This window comes from Herpailurus yagouaroundi, unplaced genomic scaffold (genome assembly GCF_014898765.1).
Source record: "Herpailurus yagouaroundi ecotype Mexico unplaced genomic scaffold, PumYag 203, whole genome shotgun sequence".
Taxonomy (NCBI): Eukaryota; Metazoa; Chordata; class Mammalia; order Carnivora; family Felidae; genus Herpailurus; species Herpailurus yagouaroundi.
In genome coordinates this window covers 21,167,419-21,187,460 of record NW_024412434.1, presented here as the reverse complement: position 1 = coordinate 21,187,460, position 20,042 = coordinate 21,167,419, and the positions used below count along the sequence as shown (strand labels likewise).

The 20,042-nt window shown below is 40.7% G+C and overlaps 1 protein-coding gene and 1 long non-coding RNA gene across 3 annotated transcripts in view; one reads left to right on the top strand and one right to left on the bottom strand.

Moving 5' to 3' along the window:
* Positions 1 to 20,042, bottom strand: part of FRMD4A (FERM domain containing 4A) — a 611,772-nt gene that overhangs the window by 518,227 nt on the left and 73,503 nt on the right. The window lies entirely within an intron of this gene.
* LOC121014792 (uncharacterized) lies at positions 1,474 to 13,160 on the top strand. Of its 2 annotated transcripts, XR_005783423.1 has the most exons (3): positions 1,474 to 3,243; positions 11,210 to 11,342; positions 12,397 to 13,160. It is a non-coding gene; the product is annotated as an uncharacterized LOC121014792 (long non-coding RNA). The 2 variants fall into 2 exon arrangements; XR_005783422.1 differs by lacking the exon at positions 1,474 to 3,243 and having other exon boundaries at positions 11,134 to 11,342.

The window sequence follows — 20,042 nt, the reverse complement described above, 5'->3', positions numbered from 1 at the left end:
ACAAAGCTTTCTTAGCTTGGGTTTTCCCTGAATACAAGGTATGAGCAACTTATCTGAGAGGAAATCTTAAGAATTAGCAGTGAGAGGGCAGGCAAATGAAACAGAGGGAAGGAAAGTAAAAAGCAAAAAACAAACAAAAAAAACCCAAACAACAACCAAAAAACAAAAGCAACATAACAAACCAACAACAAAAAAAAAAAACCCAATGTTTATGATTAAGATGATTACCACTATGGAAAGAACAGCTCAGGCTCATGGGGGACCCTCTGAGGAGCCTAGTAGAGTGTCTCCCAAAACTGTCCTCTTAGAGACCAGAACCTGGGGCATCTATCCACTGACTCCCACCTCCATTCCTTGAGGGTGGCCTCCAAGGGTGTTACTTTTCCTACTTCAAGGTTAGGTCAAGGTCAGGAGGCTTCTGGGGGAAATCCTACAGGTTGAAACAGAGAGAAAACAAAGTTTTGTGCTTAAAGTGAGTTTATGGGCATATGTAGGCACTGTCCCCACAGCTGCACTGAAGGCCAATGAGACACAGGGATATGGGCACAAGCATTGCCCCAGTAAGTCAAGACTCTAGGATGTGGGATTTGAGGGCAGAAGACACGCATGAGGCCCTGTGCCTTATAGTTTTTAGGTTGACCCATTTAATCAGGGACAAGTCACAGATTTTGAGGATCAATTTCTCTCTGGAGAGAAAGAGGAAGGAAAGAGTCCCAGCCCTCTGTGTGACAGAGGGCTGTTGCTGGGATCAAAAAGGATACCGTGTTGGGCAAATGCTATTCATTATGTTGACCACTGCCGGTCCCTTCTGGGAATCCATTATCTGCTCTGGGTCTGTGAGCATCGGACACCATGAGGCTCTGCTAAGGTTACTGGTGAGGGTCCCTCTGAGCTTCTCCTAGCAGTGGGGCAGATGTGGCCTTGGTTTCACCTGCTTTAGGAGCATTCATTCCGTTCTCCGGCTGTGTCGTTCCAGCATCCTGGGGTAGGTCTGTGCCGTGGACACCTGCCTTTCAGCCGAGTGTCTTTAAGGGGACAGGCGAGCAGGAATCACCACTCCCCGCATGCAAATAACACTCAATTCTTCCTTCTAGAGTTCTGCCTTAAGATCTTCTTTCCCAGGAATTTACAGCAGAAAATAAGGCTGTCATCTATTGCAAATTTGCCATGTGTCAGGCATTGTACTGAAGGCCTTACATACCTTGTGCCATCTAATCGTGTTTGTATATCGTATGCATGTAATGCATAACTATTATCCTAAATTTATGGGAGAAAAGAGTGCTCATCTAAATTGAAACACTTGCCCAGGGTGCCTGCGTGGCTTAGTCGGTTAAGCGTCCGACTTGGGCTCAGGTCACGATCTCGCGATTTGTGAGGTCAAGCCCTGTGTCAGGCTCTGTGCTAACCACTCAGAGCCTGGAGCCCGCTTGGAATTCTGTGCCTCCCTCTCTCTCTGCCCCTACCCCACTCACACTCTGTATCTCTCTCTCTCTCAAAAATGAATAAGCTTCAAAAAAATTTTTTTACATACATACATACATACATACAACTTGCCCAAAGTGGTTCAGCAACAAGAAGGAGCGACAGTAAATGAATTCAGGTTTGATCACAGAGCCAGAGCCGGAGGCTTGAAACACTATGTGATAGTCTGTCCCAAAGTCAGATCATCACCCACTTTATTTCTTCCATGGGGAAATACTAACATACTCTCACCCATCACTTTGCCAAAGGACCTTTTATATATCTATAGCTTTTCCCCTCTTCTTTTCTGAGCAAAATGTACGTTTTTTTATTCACTGACTTATTTCTACTCTTCCCTCCTGGTGACCTATAAAAATGTCTTCAAAAATGCGATTCTAACACTGAGAACACAGGAAGGCAGGTACAACATTTCACCCTGAAGCTACTGTCATTTTAATTATCTGGCACATTCATAGAAAAATCTCCGGGAGATGCTTTTTTTTCTTTTCGTTGATGGTAACATAGCTGGATCACTTAAGAGTTGAAGCTTCGAGAGCAGGGATGCTATTTGGTAGTGGAACACTACAGGCATTAATAAATTTATGCACCACCTTAATGTGCTATCATTAAAAATGGCTTTTTAATTGGAAAAAAAGAAAAGAAAAAGTCTCCTTGAGAATTGTTCCTTTAAAGCTGATAAAAGTAGGGTGGGTGGGGTCAGGCAGGTTTCTATTGGTCTGCAGTGTAACTACTCCAACCACATGAATCCCAGCCCAAGCTGTGATTGCACAGACTGGCCACAGGGATAGAGAGTAGAAAAAAAAAGATGATGTTCCAAGCAGTCGCTCAACTCAAAGAGTGGCGTGCTTTCCTGGAAACACCCGCTCGGGCTCTGACTGGGTCGAGCTCATCGGTTCCATGAACAGTGGTGCTGTGCTAGAATGCATGTGATACCTTCACACGAGGAACTAGTCTGGAATAGGGGCCCTTTGTGCCTCAGAAAGTGAGTTACATCATGAGATATTTGATGATCTATAAATCAAATCATGTCATGATTTAGAGAAGGCTCCAAGTATATCCTTACTTGGGCTGCACATTGATAATATAGGGTAGGTGTTGATTTTTACCAGAGTTACAATCCTAATACGGACAGAGCAACAATATCGTCATGATTTCTTGCCCACTCCCCCTCCCCATCCCTTCCAAGCCTCCCCCAGCAGAGGCAGGATGGTCACACAGTAAATCTAACACTGTCATACAACTGATGCCATGTTGGCAGTCACAGTCAGAAACCACACAGGATGAGATATCAGTCGCACGACGACTATGTCTGATTTCTCAGACCTTTTCCAGATGCTTTCCGTTCCCAGTGTGTGTATGATATTTCTATCATGTGGCACAGTCAGTGTGTGTCAGGCCTTTCCCTAAACAAGACTGCTGGTGTATGATGATAAATAGTGCCATGATCAGCAGTGATTCCCTCCCCTCCACATGCTGGCAAAGGTCTCCTAGCAACTGTTGTTAGGGGCAACACCAGCGTGTTTAGTTTAATGCTGGGCAACAGGACAGCTTTGGTCTCCTGAGGGAGGTTCAAGTTTATGCCCTGGAGATTAGAACCCCATCATAAATCCATACCAGTTATAACCCCCCTCGTGCTTGCATAAGACTTAACCATTATTACAAAATTTGCCGATTTAACAAGATCAAAATGGTCATTCTGAGCATATCACACCTTCCACACAGGCAATGGAAAAAAGGTTCGTATCTGATTCTTACAACCAGGTAACAGCTTGGCCTCATTCCCTTTCCTGCTTAATATTCACAATGTTGACTTCACAGTGGTGTCCAAACTGTGAAGCCTGGTATAAAAATAAAAGTAAAAAAAGAAGAAAAAAGTCCTTTATTAAGCCCCCACTGGGATGCTTTTTTTCTCTTAATGCATTTCAAAACGGAAAAAAAAAAAGGAACAACTCTGCATTCAGATGCATGTCTGTGTTTGTGGATTACACCACCCCCTACTGATTGATCCTCCTAATGGCTCAGCATTTTGCAAATGAAGAAGCAGTTACCCCAGTTTCATTGGCTATTAATTCAGTCTACATAGATTTCTGCTGGTTTAATTAGCACAGAATATCTCCCACCAAAAGATGTGCTTTCAAAGTATATGATAAAAGAGCCCTAAAAAAGAGCCTATATTAAAAGCAGCCTATAATAAAACGGCCAGATAATATAAACTTTAATTCCATGTCACCATATTTATAAAATAGGCAGTCAGTCCCCATTCAAAGAAAAAAGAATATATCAAACAAAACTCTCCTTTGACCTGAGCTCTTTGTACTGAACAACTCCATAGCGACTCAGTTGGAACTATCTGAACCTGTCATTCGGAAGAACTACTAGGCTTTTTGCTACTGTCAGCGGTTTTAGGACAACCTTTAGATTTAGGCGAGGCTGATTATTCAACAATAATTAAGATTCCTACTTAGCATAAGAGAGATTGCAATTATGAGTTTGTTTTTAAGTCTCGGTTTTTAAAAAGTCTTCCATTCCCAAGAGTGGAAATACAAAAAAAATTGCAATGGTTTGAAGGACCCTATCAGTTCAGATACTTACATTCAGAGTTTATATGATTTACATTAAAATTACTTTATTCCTCAGCAGTGATCGTAATCGCCTTCTACAGAGTACTGGAGGGGATTTGTTTCTCCTTTCAAAAAAAAAAAATCAATGGAGAATTAAACAGGGGTGGTATGAGGAACAGAAATTGCAAAAATAAAATAAAATCACAGAGCTACTGCCACTTGTAGGTGCATCTCTGCCCGTTTCCATGGGAAGACGGCTTCCTGAGGACTCCGGGAGCACCCATGGAGGATTCTGGCTGACGTAGGAAGCAAGGCCATAGTTGGAAAGTCTTTGGCTCCCTAAGCTTGCTTCAACACCACGCTGCTTGTCTTGGAATGCTAGTAAGCACACAGGTAGGAGGGGGCTGCTACATGCCAAGACAATGCTGGTGGAGAAGAGCCTGACTCTAGAAGGGACGATCAGAAAGAAGCCTGGAGAACTTGTTGCTTTATCTGTTCTCTTACTCCTTAAAGCATCTGTACCTCTCCTCACAGGCTAAACACACAATCTTAGGAAATTAAAACCCCCTCAGGTTTGGGGACCTGAGAGATGTGGAGAAAACCGCCACCATTTCAAAAGCGAAAGGGACAGAGAATACTGAGAAAACGGGGGAGGAACTCCACTGGTGATATTTATTATCATTCGGAGTCATGGGGAGCGGACCGGGTGGAGGAGACCATCTGTAGATTTCACTATACTGCCCAAGCGTTTTTATTCCAGTATAACAGCATGTAGTCAGACACATCTAGTACACCTAAGAATCAGACACTAACCAAACATCAAATACATTCCCCAGATTAATTTTACTCCCACAAATCTCTAAGGGGCTGCATTTCTATATTAGCTTTTGCAAATATTTATTACATGTCCTTGCTAAGGATGTTGGAGAAATTCAGTGATAGATAGCCCATAGGTACAGGTAGTATATTAACGGTAATAAAAAAATGACAAAAGTCCAATAAAGACGTACAAAGGATAACTTGCATGTTCACGTGTCCTTCTTAAGGATGTACACCTAAGCCTCTAGCCCATGACCTCTGAACAAAATTACCAAGTAAAACAAGGATAAAGAGGCAATAAATGCCAAATTAAGTCGTGATAGACGGGATGCAAGAGGGGACCCTGTCCTTTGTACGATAATGTGAGAAAAGCAACTCATGTTCCCAAGCCCTTCATGGAGAGGCCAGCCAGGGAGCAAAGAGTAAAAGGGACATTGTCGGTGGGAAGGTGAAGTGGCACGCAATATTGCAAACAATACTTCACCTCCTCAAAAAATTAAAAATAGAAAGACCATAGGCTCCAGCAATTCTCCTTAAGGATATATACACCCAAAAGAATTGAAAGCAAGGACCCGCGCAGATATTTGTACACCTGGGCTTCAACTACATGAAGTTCCAAGCACAATTCTCTCTGGTTCACCATGCCAGCTCTCGGGGGAACTTGTCATAGGGGGTCCTGGTCCATAAGGGCCTTATGTCATCTCAATCTTCGTTGTTTTATTAGTACGAGAAAAGCCCCATCCCAGTAATGCCTTCCCAGGGTCACAGATTAGCAACTCTGACTGGAGGCAGAAGGAGGGCTTTACTTTCTTAGACTATCTTTGGGAGCCAACTTTCTGGCTCCTACAGGGACTGTGTCTTTTGCACCTTCTTTTGGGACACTCTTATGTCTGTGGCTAGGCTGTAAAAGGCTTATTGGACTGAGTTGCTATTGAGATTAATATGTTACTCATCAATGGCCAGATGATGGATCCTTTGAATTGGCTATACTTAAAAGAAAAAAAAATATCAGTCCCATCCTAAACAATTGTCCTATTGGTACCTATGGAAACACCAAGTTAAAAAGTGGACACAAAGGAATATAATGGCCAGCCTTAGGGATTCCCTTAACAAAATGAAAGGACGGAAATCAGACTTATAACAAAAAATTAAAATCCAATATAAACTCCTCTTCTCAAAATCTGGCCCCATCTGCCTGTTTCAACTTCCCTTTCCCTGTGAGATTTACACGGAACACTCCAGCCTGATCTCCAGTGTCACAGTATACAGTGTGCTCATGTAAATGTTGTAAGTCGGGAAGTGAATTTAGCAGAAACACCCCAGACAGGGGGTAGGGCTCATTTTGCTGCTCCGTGTAACTCTCCCAACTTTCCAGGGCCCTATAATCAGGCTCGGACAGCTTCAGGCCTTCTTATACAATGTCCCTGGCAGATGTATCTTACTTAGATTCCCCACTGCAAAGAACTCAGGCCTCCTGGACAGCAGCACATCTTATAAATTATAAAGTCTTTTTACTTCCACTTTCAGAAGATCCTACCGAAGTTAGGAGTTAAAAGGATTAGTGGCCATGCACAACCCCACTCAGAGGGACCTAGATTGGCTATCAAGGGGTATTGTTCCCATCCATGAGTATATATATGGTAGTTATCAGGTAAGCCAGCCGGCCCCCTTGAAAAAACCCTGTTTTCTCACAGAGAAAACAGAGGGCGGGCCATAATCTCTCCCAGGCCCTCATACAAATGACCAGGAAAGATCTCTAAGCTGGAGGCTCATGTTCAGGGGCAAACAGAAGCCATGGCAGAGGTTCCCCTCTAAGCTGAACTGGCCCAAGGTTGGAATGTATATTCAAACAGAAGACTTCTGTTAAACACTTTATACATACTTTAAAGACATAATGCATTAGGGGTGCCTGGGTAGCTCAGTCTGTTAGGTGTCCGACTTTGGCCCAGGTCCTGATCTCATGGTCTATGGGTTTGAGCCCCGTGTCAGGCTCTGCTTCAGATCCTCTGCCTCGCTCTCTCTGCCCCCTCCTCTGTCATGCTCTTATTGTCTCTCTCAAAAATAAATAAACTTAAAAAAAAAAGACATAATGCATTAAATCCCACAGTTCTAGAACGAACACACACACACACACACACACACACACACACACACACACACACACATCTTTTGATTTCCATACTTGTTGGAAATCTTCCTGGGATACAGAAGCAAATTAAAGGAAGTGTAGTTGGATGGGCCAGTCAGCCTTTGGATATCATTCGGGCTACAACTCAATTTTGGGGGGGGGGACGGGAAATAACCAATTTCTACAAAACCAGAAATGTGACTCTAGAGGCAATTCGAATCTCGTCTATCCTCACCAGTCCCCTTAACTTCACATATGCATCTGAACATGCTTGTTGATACTGGGATATTAACAACAGAATTGTCCTGAAGCTAAGAAAAATGCTAACATTTAAATCACTCTAGACCTCTGATAAAAGGAAAATAGTCCCTTTATAAAAACATCTTGGAGAAAACTTGGATACTTTCTCTGTGCCTTTTTATTTTTTATTTTTATTTTTTAATTTTTTTTTTCAACGTTTATTTATTTTTGCGACAGAGAGAGACAGAGCATGAACGGGGGAGGGGCAGAGAGAGAGGGAGACACAGAATCGGAAACAGGCTCCAGGCTCTGAGCCATCAGCCCAGAGCCCGACGCGGGGCTCGAACTCACGGAGCGCGAGATCGTGACCTGGCTGAAGTCGGACGCTTAACCGACTGCGCCACCCAGGCGCCCCTCTGTGCCTTTTTAATGTAGATTTGCAAACTCCCCTTTTCTAGGACCAAGGAGCCATTCTTTGAAATACAGACTTTGGAGGGGCACCTGGGTGGCTCAGTTGGTTAAGCATCTGACTTCGGCTCAGGTCATGATTTCATGGTTCACGTGTTTGAACCCTGCATTGAGCTCTGTGCTGACAGCTCAGAGCCTGGAGCCTGCTTTGGACTCTGTGTCTCCCTCTCTCTCTCTGCTCCTCCCCCACCTGTATTCTGTCTCTTTCTCTCCCAAAAATAAGTAGAACATTAAAAAACAAATATTGAAATGCAAACTTTGGAGACATTATTTCCTTCAGGGGGAAAAGCAAGGAGGGAGGGTAGTATTTGGAAATGGGGCTTCGGCCATCTCAACAGGTAAACTTAACTTATTCCAACTGCCAAGATAAAATTTGGATATGACTATTCTCTTGTAAACTGGTGAGTTTTGTGTTATTGCGTCTGACTCATGGCTAAAATGTTAAGGCAGTGGCTATGGGGGTCTCGGTTTGCCAAAATGAATTTGTAAAAGGGCTCTATTTAATTGGCTTAAAAACAGGGGCGCCTGGGTGGCGCAGTCGGTTAAGCGTCCGACTTCAACCAGGTCACGATCTCGCGGTGAGTTCGAGCCCCGCGTCAGGCTCTGGGCTGATGGCTCAGAGCCTGGAGCCTGTTTCCGATTCTGTGTCTCCCTCTCTCTCTGCCCCTCCCCCGTTCATGCTCTGTCTCTCTCTGTCCGAAAAATAAATAAACGTTGAAAAAAAAATTTAAAAAAATAATTGGCTTAAAAACAAATAAGTACTTATATAAGAATTGGATATTCCAAAATTTCCAGAAATATAAACCCAAATGTTTTTCAAATCCACACAATCTGGGATAATCTTTGGTAAATAAAAGCTGGTGGAAGTTTGTTAGTTTAATTAAAATAGGTATGCCTTCAGCGTTATCAACACTGATTATAATTCAGATACATAAGCACCTGGGTTTGCTAATCAACTTCATGTTATCTCTCTTATGGATCCGTCAGCAAAATGGGATGATGGCTGACTTTGTCTCGTGTCTCATGAAGTTCCATGGGTAATCGAAACATAACTGTTCCAAGCACATGATTTAGATGTAAGTGGGACAAGAATTTTTAGGTAAACTTTTTTAGCAAATTATGTTTTTATGAAATGTGTACTTAAAATAGTTTCTCAAATCTTTTTGGTAACTTGAAACCTTAAAGTTTTGCTAAGTTAAATAAAGTGATAGAAAATTTGATGAAGGAGGTGGAATATGTGTGATATTCCTTGGACACTCCTGGCCACCCAAGAACAAAGGAAAGGGGTTTAAGTGCTTGCCACGGTAACATGGGAAACTAAGGCAAATGAAACATTAAATTCCCTTACTGCCTACAGCCCACAGACAAATCCTTGAGACCGGCAGAGTGACCTCCCTCTAGGAGCTCAGTGGCCTGGATGATGACACTTGGCTAGGGGCAAAAGGGAATCTTGGCTTAACATTATCCTCACCCCTCAGGATCCTGTAAGTCTACTTTAACATATAAAAATTCTTTTGGAGACTTCCTTTATCTCAACTCCCCCAAGATATATGCTGGCAATCATGCCCCAAGCTTATGGGCCCCTGATGTACATGTGAAGGGTCTCATGACTGAGGTTTTACTAAACAGCAGTAAATGACATTTTCCTAACAGCAGCTAGCCCCTCAAGGTCCTGGAAACCTTGCTTCCAAAATTCCTTAGAAATTTATTCTATCCCTAACCCCCTCCCAACCTGAAGATATATAAACAGTTACCCGTCATGACCCCAGTGAAGCTCTTTCTGCCCATGGGGGTCCTGTCCCAGTGCTTTAATAAAAACACCTTTTTGCACCAAAGACATCTTCAAGACTTCTTTCTTGGCTGTCAGCTCCGAATCCCCTCACCATCACCCCCAAACCCCATCAAAATTCATTGAATATCTAGATCATTTCCAAATAAGACACTGAAACATTAGTTACTGAACATAGCCTTATGGATTTGGGCCTTCTTTTTGCAGAAAACTAAAGATAAATTTGGGTCTATTCGTAAGCATGTCTTGCACCACATTAAAGGATGGAGCTATGAGGAAATGTGTTTCCAGAAATTATGAGATATATTCATAAACGTTCCAATCTACAGAATGCTGGTGTAACAGTTCTAAGGGGTAAGTATTCCAATTAATATATGTGATTAGAGCTAACAAAAAATAGTAAGGGAAAGAATTGTATATGTAAAGGGGATAGAAGTATGTTTCTAGACAAAGAAAAGATATGAAATAAGGAAATGTATTTTTTTAAGAGAAAAGAAAGCACATTTGTCCTAAAGTAAAATTTGTTATTTCAAAATGGGAAAGGCGGAAATAAAGGAAAAAAATCAAATAAGTTGGGTAAAAAAGAGCATCTTACCCTGTGTGGTCAAGTTGGCTAAAACTGAGTGTATTACAAGGGTTATAAAATTAAGCTTTAAAATCAGTAGCGTACTTACATAAAACTATAATAATTTTCTTTCACCTGCAAAAAGAACAAAGTTTCCTTGTACCACTGGTCTGCCCTTGATAATAATATATTATAAAATATTTTTCTTTACTTCTTAAGTAATCTGTCTAGAAAACAAAACCTTTGTGTTTTACCAAAGTAATTTCCTGGGCTTCATGTTGACATCATCTGATCTTTGATTATTTAAAAGAACTGAGTCTTCTCAATATTAAAAGGGCTAGATTTTACTTATGACTATGTAACCTTTTGTATTTGCCTTTGAAATATTTTATTGCCACTTTGATTAAATAGATAACTGAGGATTGTCTCATAATCATCTGTGATCCTTATTTAGCCAAGTATCCAAGCCTTTTGACATTCGACAAACATCCCCAAATCAAATTCTAAATGAAGTCTGTTTGACCTGGAACTAACTTTGAGATTTGCCAGATGGGTCCCTAGAACACTGCAAAATATTTGTTCTTTCTCCTTCTAAAAATACAATAATTGGACTTATTTGATATGTTAAATCATGTGGCAAGCAAAGTCAAATAAATGATGATAAACATTCTTAGGTTATATTGTATGGGTAAGCGTTATTAATAAAAGTGTTCCAGAAATTGTATAAAGTGCCTGATATGTCCTGGAATGTTATCCCTTGTAATTCTAGTTACTATCTTGAAATGTTGTACATTATAGAAATAACCAAATTTCCTTGTCAGCCATATTATAATGAATTCTCATCAGATCTTTAATCATGGCCATTGTTAAGTCTTTTAGCATTTAGTTATTGCTTTACTCTGATGTTTTTGCAAAAGTGTTTGATCTTTAGTGAGACTCAAAGAAAGAATTCCAAGTACAGGTTTCTGATCACTTTAAGATCATACCATTGAACTCTGTAAAAACTTATGAAGCCAATGAAACAACTGGATTCATAAATCTGTTAACGAAAGATCAACAAGAATTAATTAAATGGGACCAAATGAACTATGATGATTATAGTTTTTATGACTTTTTGTTTAAAACATTGCTGGTTCTTTAATGTTTTGTTTTTCCAGATGTAAAGAAGACTTTTCTCTTTTTTTCTGAAGCTAATTATGACTGACAGCCATTTGTTAAAGTGTACTTATGTGAACAGAGATGAAATAATTTTTCTCCCTACCTGATCCCTACAGAATTTGGAAACTCTTAGTGAGTGTGTAATCTTATTTCAATATATTTATTTGCATAAGTTCAGGAAGAATCTGTTCTCCTTGTAACAAGACACAACTGGAAACATTGGTTAAACTGCCACTGATATAATATGACTGGTATGTTATATCTGACAATAATGTACATAAAATCAGATATGCCAGACAACTTTAAGGAACTAAGATGGGCTTTTTAGAGCCAATAAAGCCTCTTAGAAAAAATAAATCCTAGTACTTGCTTATAGGATTCCTATCAGCCTAACCAGGCGAATAAGGTGAGTAAGAATGGTGACTTCCTGGCAGGTGCAAGAAGCTCAGGATATTGTGGGTCTCGGGAAAAAGAGGAGTTCACCAAAATCTATAGGTGTTGCAGGGAAAGTCTGCAACTTTCCCTGGCTTGGCTTCCTAGACTCGAGAGACTTTTTAAGTTCATTTGTTAATTTTGAGGGGAGGGGGCAGAGAGTGAGAGAGAAAGAGAGAGAGAGAGAGAACCTCTCTCCATGCTGCCAGCACAGAGCTCAATGCGGGACTTCATCTCACAAACCGTGAGATCACGACCTGAGCAGAAATCAAGAGTCAGACGTTTAACCAACTAAGCCACCCAGGCGCCCCTTAAGAGACTTTTAAAAGTTCAATTTGTGATTCCTTCTGAAAAGTTCCAGCAAAGCAGATTTAAAAGAGCCTATATGATCAATCACTATTCTTGCTGTAATCACTATTCTGTTATTCTAGAAATAATCCGGCCAAATTTACAGAAACTAGGCTTACTTTGTAAACATATTAGTTTTAATTCTGCTGTCCCTGGTAGGAATGAGGGTGATTATAGAGAGAAAAAAATGTTTCAACAGCAACTACAATACCCACGCATGGATATTAGATTCAAGTCCTCTTAATTGTGTTTGAGGTTTTACTGTTTACCTATAGACTGGACTGGATCCTCAGTTCTCTTGGTTTCCTCATCTAGCTACAAATCTCCAAACTAACATTTCCAATTTGATTAGGAATCCTTTGACTTGGAATCACTGACAACTAAAACTACTTTTTTTTTCCTGAAGCCCTGTAAACTGAAGCTAGATGACGTGATACAAACCTCAAAGAAAATCTGAAGCCACAATCGCTCACTTGAGCCAATCTTCTGCACACCTGCTCCTGGATGGGCCACTCATGAACTTTACTGGTGTACCCAAAAATATCACCAGGGACGTTCAAACTGCAAACCAGGAAAATCCGTCAGATTGCCACTGCCTGACCCCACGCCATCTAAAGATGCCTCGAGCCTGACATCTAGAAATCTCCACCGGCAGCTCCTGGGACTCAAAACTTTGTTTTTCTTTTGTTCCTATAGAAACGTCTCTTATTAATTACTTGGTCGTTTGCACAATATAGGCCTAACTTTGGGAGTCCTGCTGCATCACCGCTTCTTGAAATGAGACACTGCTTCCTGAAACGGGACTGCAGGGGAGAAGAATTTGTCGCCCTAGAAATGTGCATCTTCGGCATGAGGATTACTGTGAGCTGAAGGCGATCAAACCCCAGCAGATTCAGGAAAGGCTCTTTTCCTACCCCTCACATGTCTAAATTTACATTAGAAAGGTGTCCTGTACCGGGAAGAAAGTTATTAGCAGAGATAGCTTTACCTAAGAACCGTGTCTGCATAACATATCCTCTGGCTTCCTGTGAATGGCCTTCCTCCTCTTTATATCCCCAGACCCCTATCTGTTTCCTTGGCTCAGAGTGTTATATGAGCCTCAATCACCTATCTGCCCTTTGGCTCTCGTATTTTTACTGAATACGTAGAAACGTATTTTTCTACTGTTAATCTGTCTTATGTCAATTTGATTATTAGACTAGCCAAAGAACCTAGAATGGAAGAAGGGAAAAATTCTCCTTCCCTACAAGATGGATGGTGGTGATGGTTGCACAGCAGTGTGAATGTAATTAATGTGACTGAACTAATTACTTAAAAATGGTTATGATGGTAAATTTCATGTTTTGAGCACTTTACCACAGTTTTTTTTTTAACGGGGGCAAGGGAAAAGTTGGTACTGAGACAGCAATCTAAGTATAATCAGGTCAGTGACAAAAGTAGCATCAAACATCAATCTCAAGTAAAATCTCAAATAAAAAAATGACCATCTCTGAACTTCACCTCCATTCCTGCGACACACAAACACTGACAAAATTCCACACACGCATAAAGTGAGAAGTATGGGTAGACATACTATATGAGGTGTAAATATTTGCAGTTATAAACCGTTAAAAGGGAAAGTAAACTGTTACTGTGGTTTATTTAGCCTAGGCTATTTTTGCTATAAAACAAAACAAATAAACAACCTGACGTTGAACTGAGCACTTTACATATATAATCTCTAATCCTACAATGACCCTGCAAGGAGATATTATGCCTCCATTTTTGAGGTGAAGCAGTTAAGGCTAAAACACCACAGACTTATGATTCTCTTTCACTGTAATATAATGTTCCTTTAATATTCATGCCTCATTTGACCAATAAGAACAATTATGAGTCATTTTCTGGAACCCCTCAGTGGCTCTAATGTTCTTTCTCCTTAAGATTAAAGAAACAAGGGACGCCTGAGTGGCTCAGTCGGTGCGGACAGCTCAGAGCCTGGAGCCTCCTTCGGATTCTGTGCCTCCCTCTCTGTCTGCCTCTCTCCCGCTCACACTCTGTCTCTGTCTCTCTCTCTCAGGAAAAAAAAAAAAAGATTAAAGAAACGATTTCTCTGCCTCACTTTATTAACATCTAAATAAATACTATCTTTCCAGAAGAACAGTCTTTGGTACACAGAGACCTTCCTAGCTCCTATACCCTTTTACAGGATCTTGCACAAAAGGTTCAGCATCCTAGTACCCAAGGTGTAACATGAGGACGATGATAACCCCTGTGCTCATTTTCGTGACAAGTTTGTCAAAGACGATGCACAAGAGCTTAGGTTGTGTCCTGAGGAGGAAGTTAAGTCATGAGCCTTTCTTAGGCTCATAGGGTCAGGAGTAGTGGTGCTGGAGGAGGGTGGGGGGCTGAGGTATGGAGGCTGATCAGCCCAGGGACAACACCTTGGGCACTGGAGTCAGAAAGCTCTCTTGGGTCCCCACACGAAACATCATTTTCATGAGTTTAAAAAAAAAATTACTTTTGGAAACAGGCAACAGTACATGGTGAAACCTTATGCTAAACCAAATGATAAAAGTAAGTAAGTTTGCCTCCTGGTCTCCCCTCCCCCACCACCTCTATGGGTGCTCGTGCAGAGTTGGCATCTGCTATCTGACCCCCCCCCCATAACGTGAGCTGGTGTTCAATGAGCATGCGCTATGGGCCAGGCAGACGGCCGAGCACCTCATCACGTTTGTATTCTCACGCAACGTTACGAGTTAGATAACCAATTAAGACTGCCCAGATGTAAGGAGACCCATCTTACCCAACGAAAAGACCCTCTGAATACCACTTGTTATCCAGTTAACTACATAAACTCTTAGGACAGGAGCTAAAATAAATATGACTTATAAAATTTAATTTATTAATTCAGTCACGCATACCTATTTAAAATCACATCCTATTTGAATTATACATTACTGTAGAAATATTGCTTTTTTCTGGTCTTACGAATCATTACATAATTTATTCACCAACGTGTTCTTTTTCTCTACAGCCACACTTGGAGTCCTTCAGTTCATCTTTCTCCCGACTGGTCACTTTCATTTCCATCTCAGTTGTATGAGATGTAGCACACTGTCACTGGAAATTTTATCCCAAGCCACGAATACCCATTAATATAACATTAGGAGAGTTGTTCCAGTTATTCAAACCATAGGTGTCTATTCATGAGCTCTGCAATGTAGTCATTCACCTCCGTGCCTTTTACAGGAATCCTCAGAAGGTTTGCTTACAATGGATCCAATATTTGCATTCAGGAGGTCATTTTCCCAGAAACGATTGCTAAATCTGTGTTCAATTCACTTGCCTCCTTTCTGGTTCTTGATTCTGTCATGAAGGTTCTGTAAGCATCCTAAACCAGCACTGATTGAACTCATGTCAGGCCAATGTATTTTCTTCAGACAACACCATGCTTTTTTCAGTTAAAGTAAACAAGACAGTATCCCAAAATGTGAGACACTCTGTAAGGATTACAATATGTGGATATGCTTTCTTTTCTTTTTCTTTTTTTTAATGTTTATTTATTTTTGAGAGAGAGAGGGACAGAGCGTGAGCAGGGGAAGGGCAGAGAGAGGGAGGGAGACACAGAATCTGCAGCAGGCTCTAGGCTCTGAGCTGTCAGCACAGAGCCCGATGCTGAACTCAAACTCATAAACCGGGAGATCATAACCTGAGCTGAATTCGGACGCCCAACCGACTGAGACACCCAGGCACCCCAGATATGCTTTCTTTTCTAAGGGGTGATTTTGGTAAAAGCCCCTGTACCTTTGGTCCATTTTATATAACATCGTTAATCCCATTTTACAGATCATGAAACAGGTTCGGAAGTGAAAGTAACTTTGCTAAGATCAAAGACTTAGTGTCTGAATAACATGTAGCTGGGACTGCAGGCTAGGGGGCCATCTGTTGAACCACCGACTGCACTGCCCATGGTCTCCCCAGTATGGCCCCTGACCTCCTGTCCACTTTCTGCAGCTAATTCCCCTTCCAGAAATTCCCAGCGGCTTTCAGAATCCATGCCAATTCTCACTTCTTCCTCTGATCCCATCATTTCACTTACAGGAAATCATCTGAAGCAAATAATCAGAAAGATTTACAATGATTCAGCCTAAGGAAATTGTGATAGCATTACTTTTAAGGGAAAAAAACTTGGAAACACACTGAACATCCACAAAGAGCAATGTGTCTAACTAGATGCTCACAGTGAAATGCTAAGCAGCCTTGTTTACTGTTCATGAAATAGAGGAAAAAAATAAGACGTTGTATAATAGGATTCTAGTTTCATCTTTTTAAACAGTATATATACATCAAAGAGGACTGAAAGGAAGAACAACATGTTAACTTGGTTAATTAGTGGGTGATGGAATCAAATGAGATGGCTATTTTATTTCTATTTTTCTGTTTTATACCCTCTCCTCCAAAACATTATGCCTCCTCCAAAAGAAGAAGTCCAACAGTGAGAATTAGGCAGCAAAGAGAGAGGAAATGTGTCCACATGGAATGACAAGAGAAAAACCTGGGTGAAAATGGTGTCTTAGTTCATAAACTGTTGCCTACACCACTTTCACAAAGGTGTTGCCCCGCCAAAGGATTTTCCAATTAAGGGGAAAAGATTAAGGTTGTAATCCTGGGAAGTTATCAAGTCCAAAATCTGTTTGGTCTATTACAACTGCACAGGTATAAAAGCCTGTCTTACAGAATCAACTAAGTGTACAAACGACTTGGCCATATGTCAGACCCTCGGCCATGGCCAAAAATCAAGCGAGCTCTCCTAGAGAATTAGCCAGTGCTCTTTTAACTCAGCCCCTGGCTCAGGCATGTACTAGGTGGGAAGTAACAGATTTAGCAAAAATGGCACATTCTCTAGCCTTGGGGAGTCCACTAATCCAGCAAAAGACATGTTGATGAAGACATGGACACAGTGAGCAGAACAGGAATGAGCACTCTTTGGGGAAGGCCCAAAAGTCACAGCCGGTCACTTGCTGGTATCTGGGAGTAATGTCCAGTACCTGGAGAGCTAATGGAGTAATTACTGAAAAAGGTAATAGGGGTCCAATTTGTATTCATTGCCAGGTAGAAACAAGACTGTCTTTTAGAAAGGTACCATTCTACACCCCTGCCACATGATTTCTGGCTATGTTTAAAAACTGGCCTCTTTCAAGAGATCATAATGCCCAACGAGAACAAACAACAACAACAAAAACAACAAGTACACAACTCATATGTAAACTCTGTGGTGGGCAGCATCTAAGATGGCCCTGAATGATTCTCAGCTCTTGGTATTTACTCCCTAGGATAATTCCCTCTCTGTAAGAGTGGGGTGGACTTACTGATTTATTTCTAATAAATAGGATCCAGAGGAAGTGATGGCACATCACAACTGAGATTCAATTCTAAGATTGTGGCTTCTATCTTAAGCATCTTCTCTCTCTCTCTCTCTCTCTCTCTCTCTCTCTCTCTCTCTCTCTCTCTCTGTCTCTCTCTCTCTCTGTCTTTCTTTCTCTCTTTCCTTACTCTGGGGAAATCCAACTGTCATGTCACAAGGAAAATCTGTTGAAGCCATGTGGTGAGGGATCCAGGCCTGCCAAAACCAAGTGAGGGAGCTTGAAAGCAAACATCCCCCCAGTCGAGCCTTCAGATGAGAGCACAGCCCCAGTCAACAGCTAGTCTCTTGAGAGATCCTGAACCACAGGCATCCAGGTGAGCTTCTCCCAGACCTTCTAACCAACAGATACTGAGAGATATTAAGTGTCTGGTGTTTTAAGCCATTCAATTCTGGGGTAATGTGTTACATGGATTAGTTATCTACATAACTAATACAGACTCCAAATAGAACTTCCAAAAAGAGCTTCCAGGTGGTATTAATGAGCTTTGAAATATGATTCACTGAGTTCTTATGTGGACTCTGGATCCATATTCCTGGGAGTTCATACCCCAGTTCCACCATTTACTGGCATGTAACTATAGGCAGATTATTTAACCTCACTGTCCCTCAATTTCCTGGTGAAATGGGAATAATAATACCACCTAGTTCATAGGATAAAGATCAAGTGACTGTGTGTGTGTGGTGGGGGGGGGCACTTAGAATGGTGACTGGCAAAGAGTAAGTGATATATACATGCTTATTATTATGACTATTAAAACATATAATAAAAAAATGACACATCAGTATCATACCCTGTAATTTTTAATTTTTATTTCTTTTATATTTTATTTTGACAAAACTTCAGATTTACACAAAAGCGTCAAGAATAGGAAAAAAGAATGATCAGAAACTCTTCTAGATTCCTCAGATGTTAGCATTTTGTTCAATTTGCTTTAGCCTTCTCTTTCATATTTTTTTCAGACTGACTTAAAGAAAAATGCATCCCTAAATACTCCAGTGTGTCTTCAAGAAACAAGGAGTTTTCTTACATAACCACAGGAAATCATCAAAATGGAGCAATGAACATTGAAGCGACATGATCATCTACTCCACAGATCTTGAGGTTTCCCTTTTGTCTATTGTTCCAATAACGTCCTTTATACCAAAAGAAGATCCCAGATCATGTGCTGAATTCAGTTGTCATGTCTCTTTAGTCTCTATAATCTATAACAGTTTCTGATTCTTTTTGTTGTTGTTGTTGTATTTTATGACACTGATATTTTTGAGGAATAAAGGCTAGTTATTTTAGAGAATATTCCTCAGTTTGAGTTTGTCCACTGTTTCCTCAAAATGAGATTCAAGTTACACCATCTGGCAAGAACATTCCATAAGCGATGCTGAGTTGTCAGGGCATGATATCAGGCGGACCTACTGTTGACCAGTACCATTTCTGGCAATGTTAGCTTTGATCATTGGTTAATACGATGCCTGCCAGGTAACTCTAATGTTACTATTTTACTGTTTGTAACAAAAAGTACAGTCTGAGACTACATGAATATCCCTTCATTACTCAAACTTTGATCCACAATGCTAAAACCAATGAACACTATCCTGGCTGGCAGATGGCGTTTTTCTAATTCCTTAACTTATTTTACATTTATTAGTTAACATCCTACTATAAGGAAAACCCATTCCCTGCTTCCTCACTTACTTGTTTATTCCTTTATTTATATCAGTGTTGACTCATAGGTTCTTACCTTATTAATCTCTTACTATCCATAATTTTTATTAAAACCAAATATAAATCTGAAGAGCTCTAAGTCAAATAGATTCCTTTGACAACATTTATGGGCCAGGAAAAGATACGCTCATCTCTAAAAGACACAGGTATATTTTCTCTTATTAGAGCAGAGATTCAGCTCATGTTAAAATTTTTTCATTGTCTTTGCCTATGCTCTGGTCAACATTATTACTACTGAAGACTGAGAAACTGGGTTGGCATTATTATTAATCATTCCTGCAAAACATGACAGCAAGGAACATTGAAGATAAATAGTGGGCATCTCTTCTAAGAACTTAAGAAACCAGGTTCAACCCCAATATTTTTTCAGCTATTAGGCAAGGAATTTCAACACAACTTTACCTTTTCATATAGATTTTTGTACAAGTATAATCAACATTGAGAATGGACTGAATTTATAGGATGCAAAATGGGAAAATAATTTTTTAAACTACCACCTTTAAAAAATTCTAATTTCTCTTTCCCAGCCCTGGGAAAAATTTCTGTTTCCCAGAACAGATCTGGGAATCTGTTTCCCAGAACAGATCTGAAGCTTTGCGCATTCTTTCTGGTGTCCAAAGAACCTCATTAAGCACTTGAATCTCTCATTCAATTTAAAGCTTCTTTCATAGGGCGCCTGAGTGGCTCAGTCTGTTAAGCATCTGACTCTTGATTTTGGCTTAGGTCATGATCTCATGGTTGTGAGACAAGCCCCAAGTTGGGGTCGAGCTATACCCTGCAGAGCCTGCTTAAGATTCTCTCTGTCCCTCTCCCTTTGCTCCTTCTCAAGTCACACACTCACACACACACTCTCTCTCTGTCTCTTAAAAAAAAAAAGCTTCTTCCCAGCTCAGAATAAACACATGAACATCCCTGACCTGCAGAA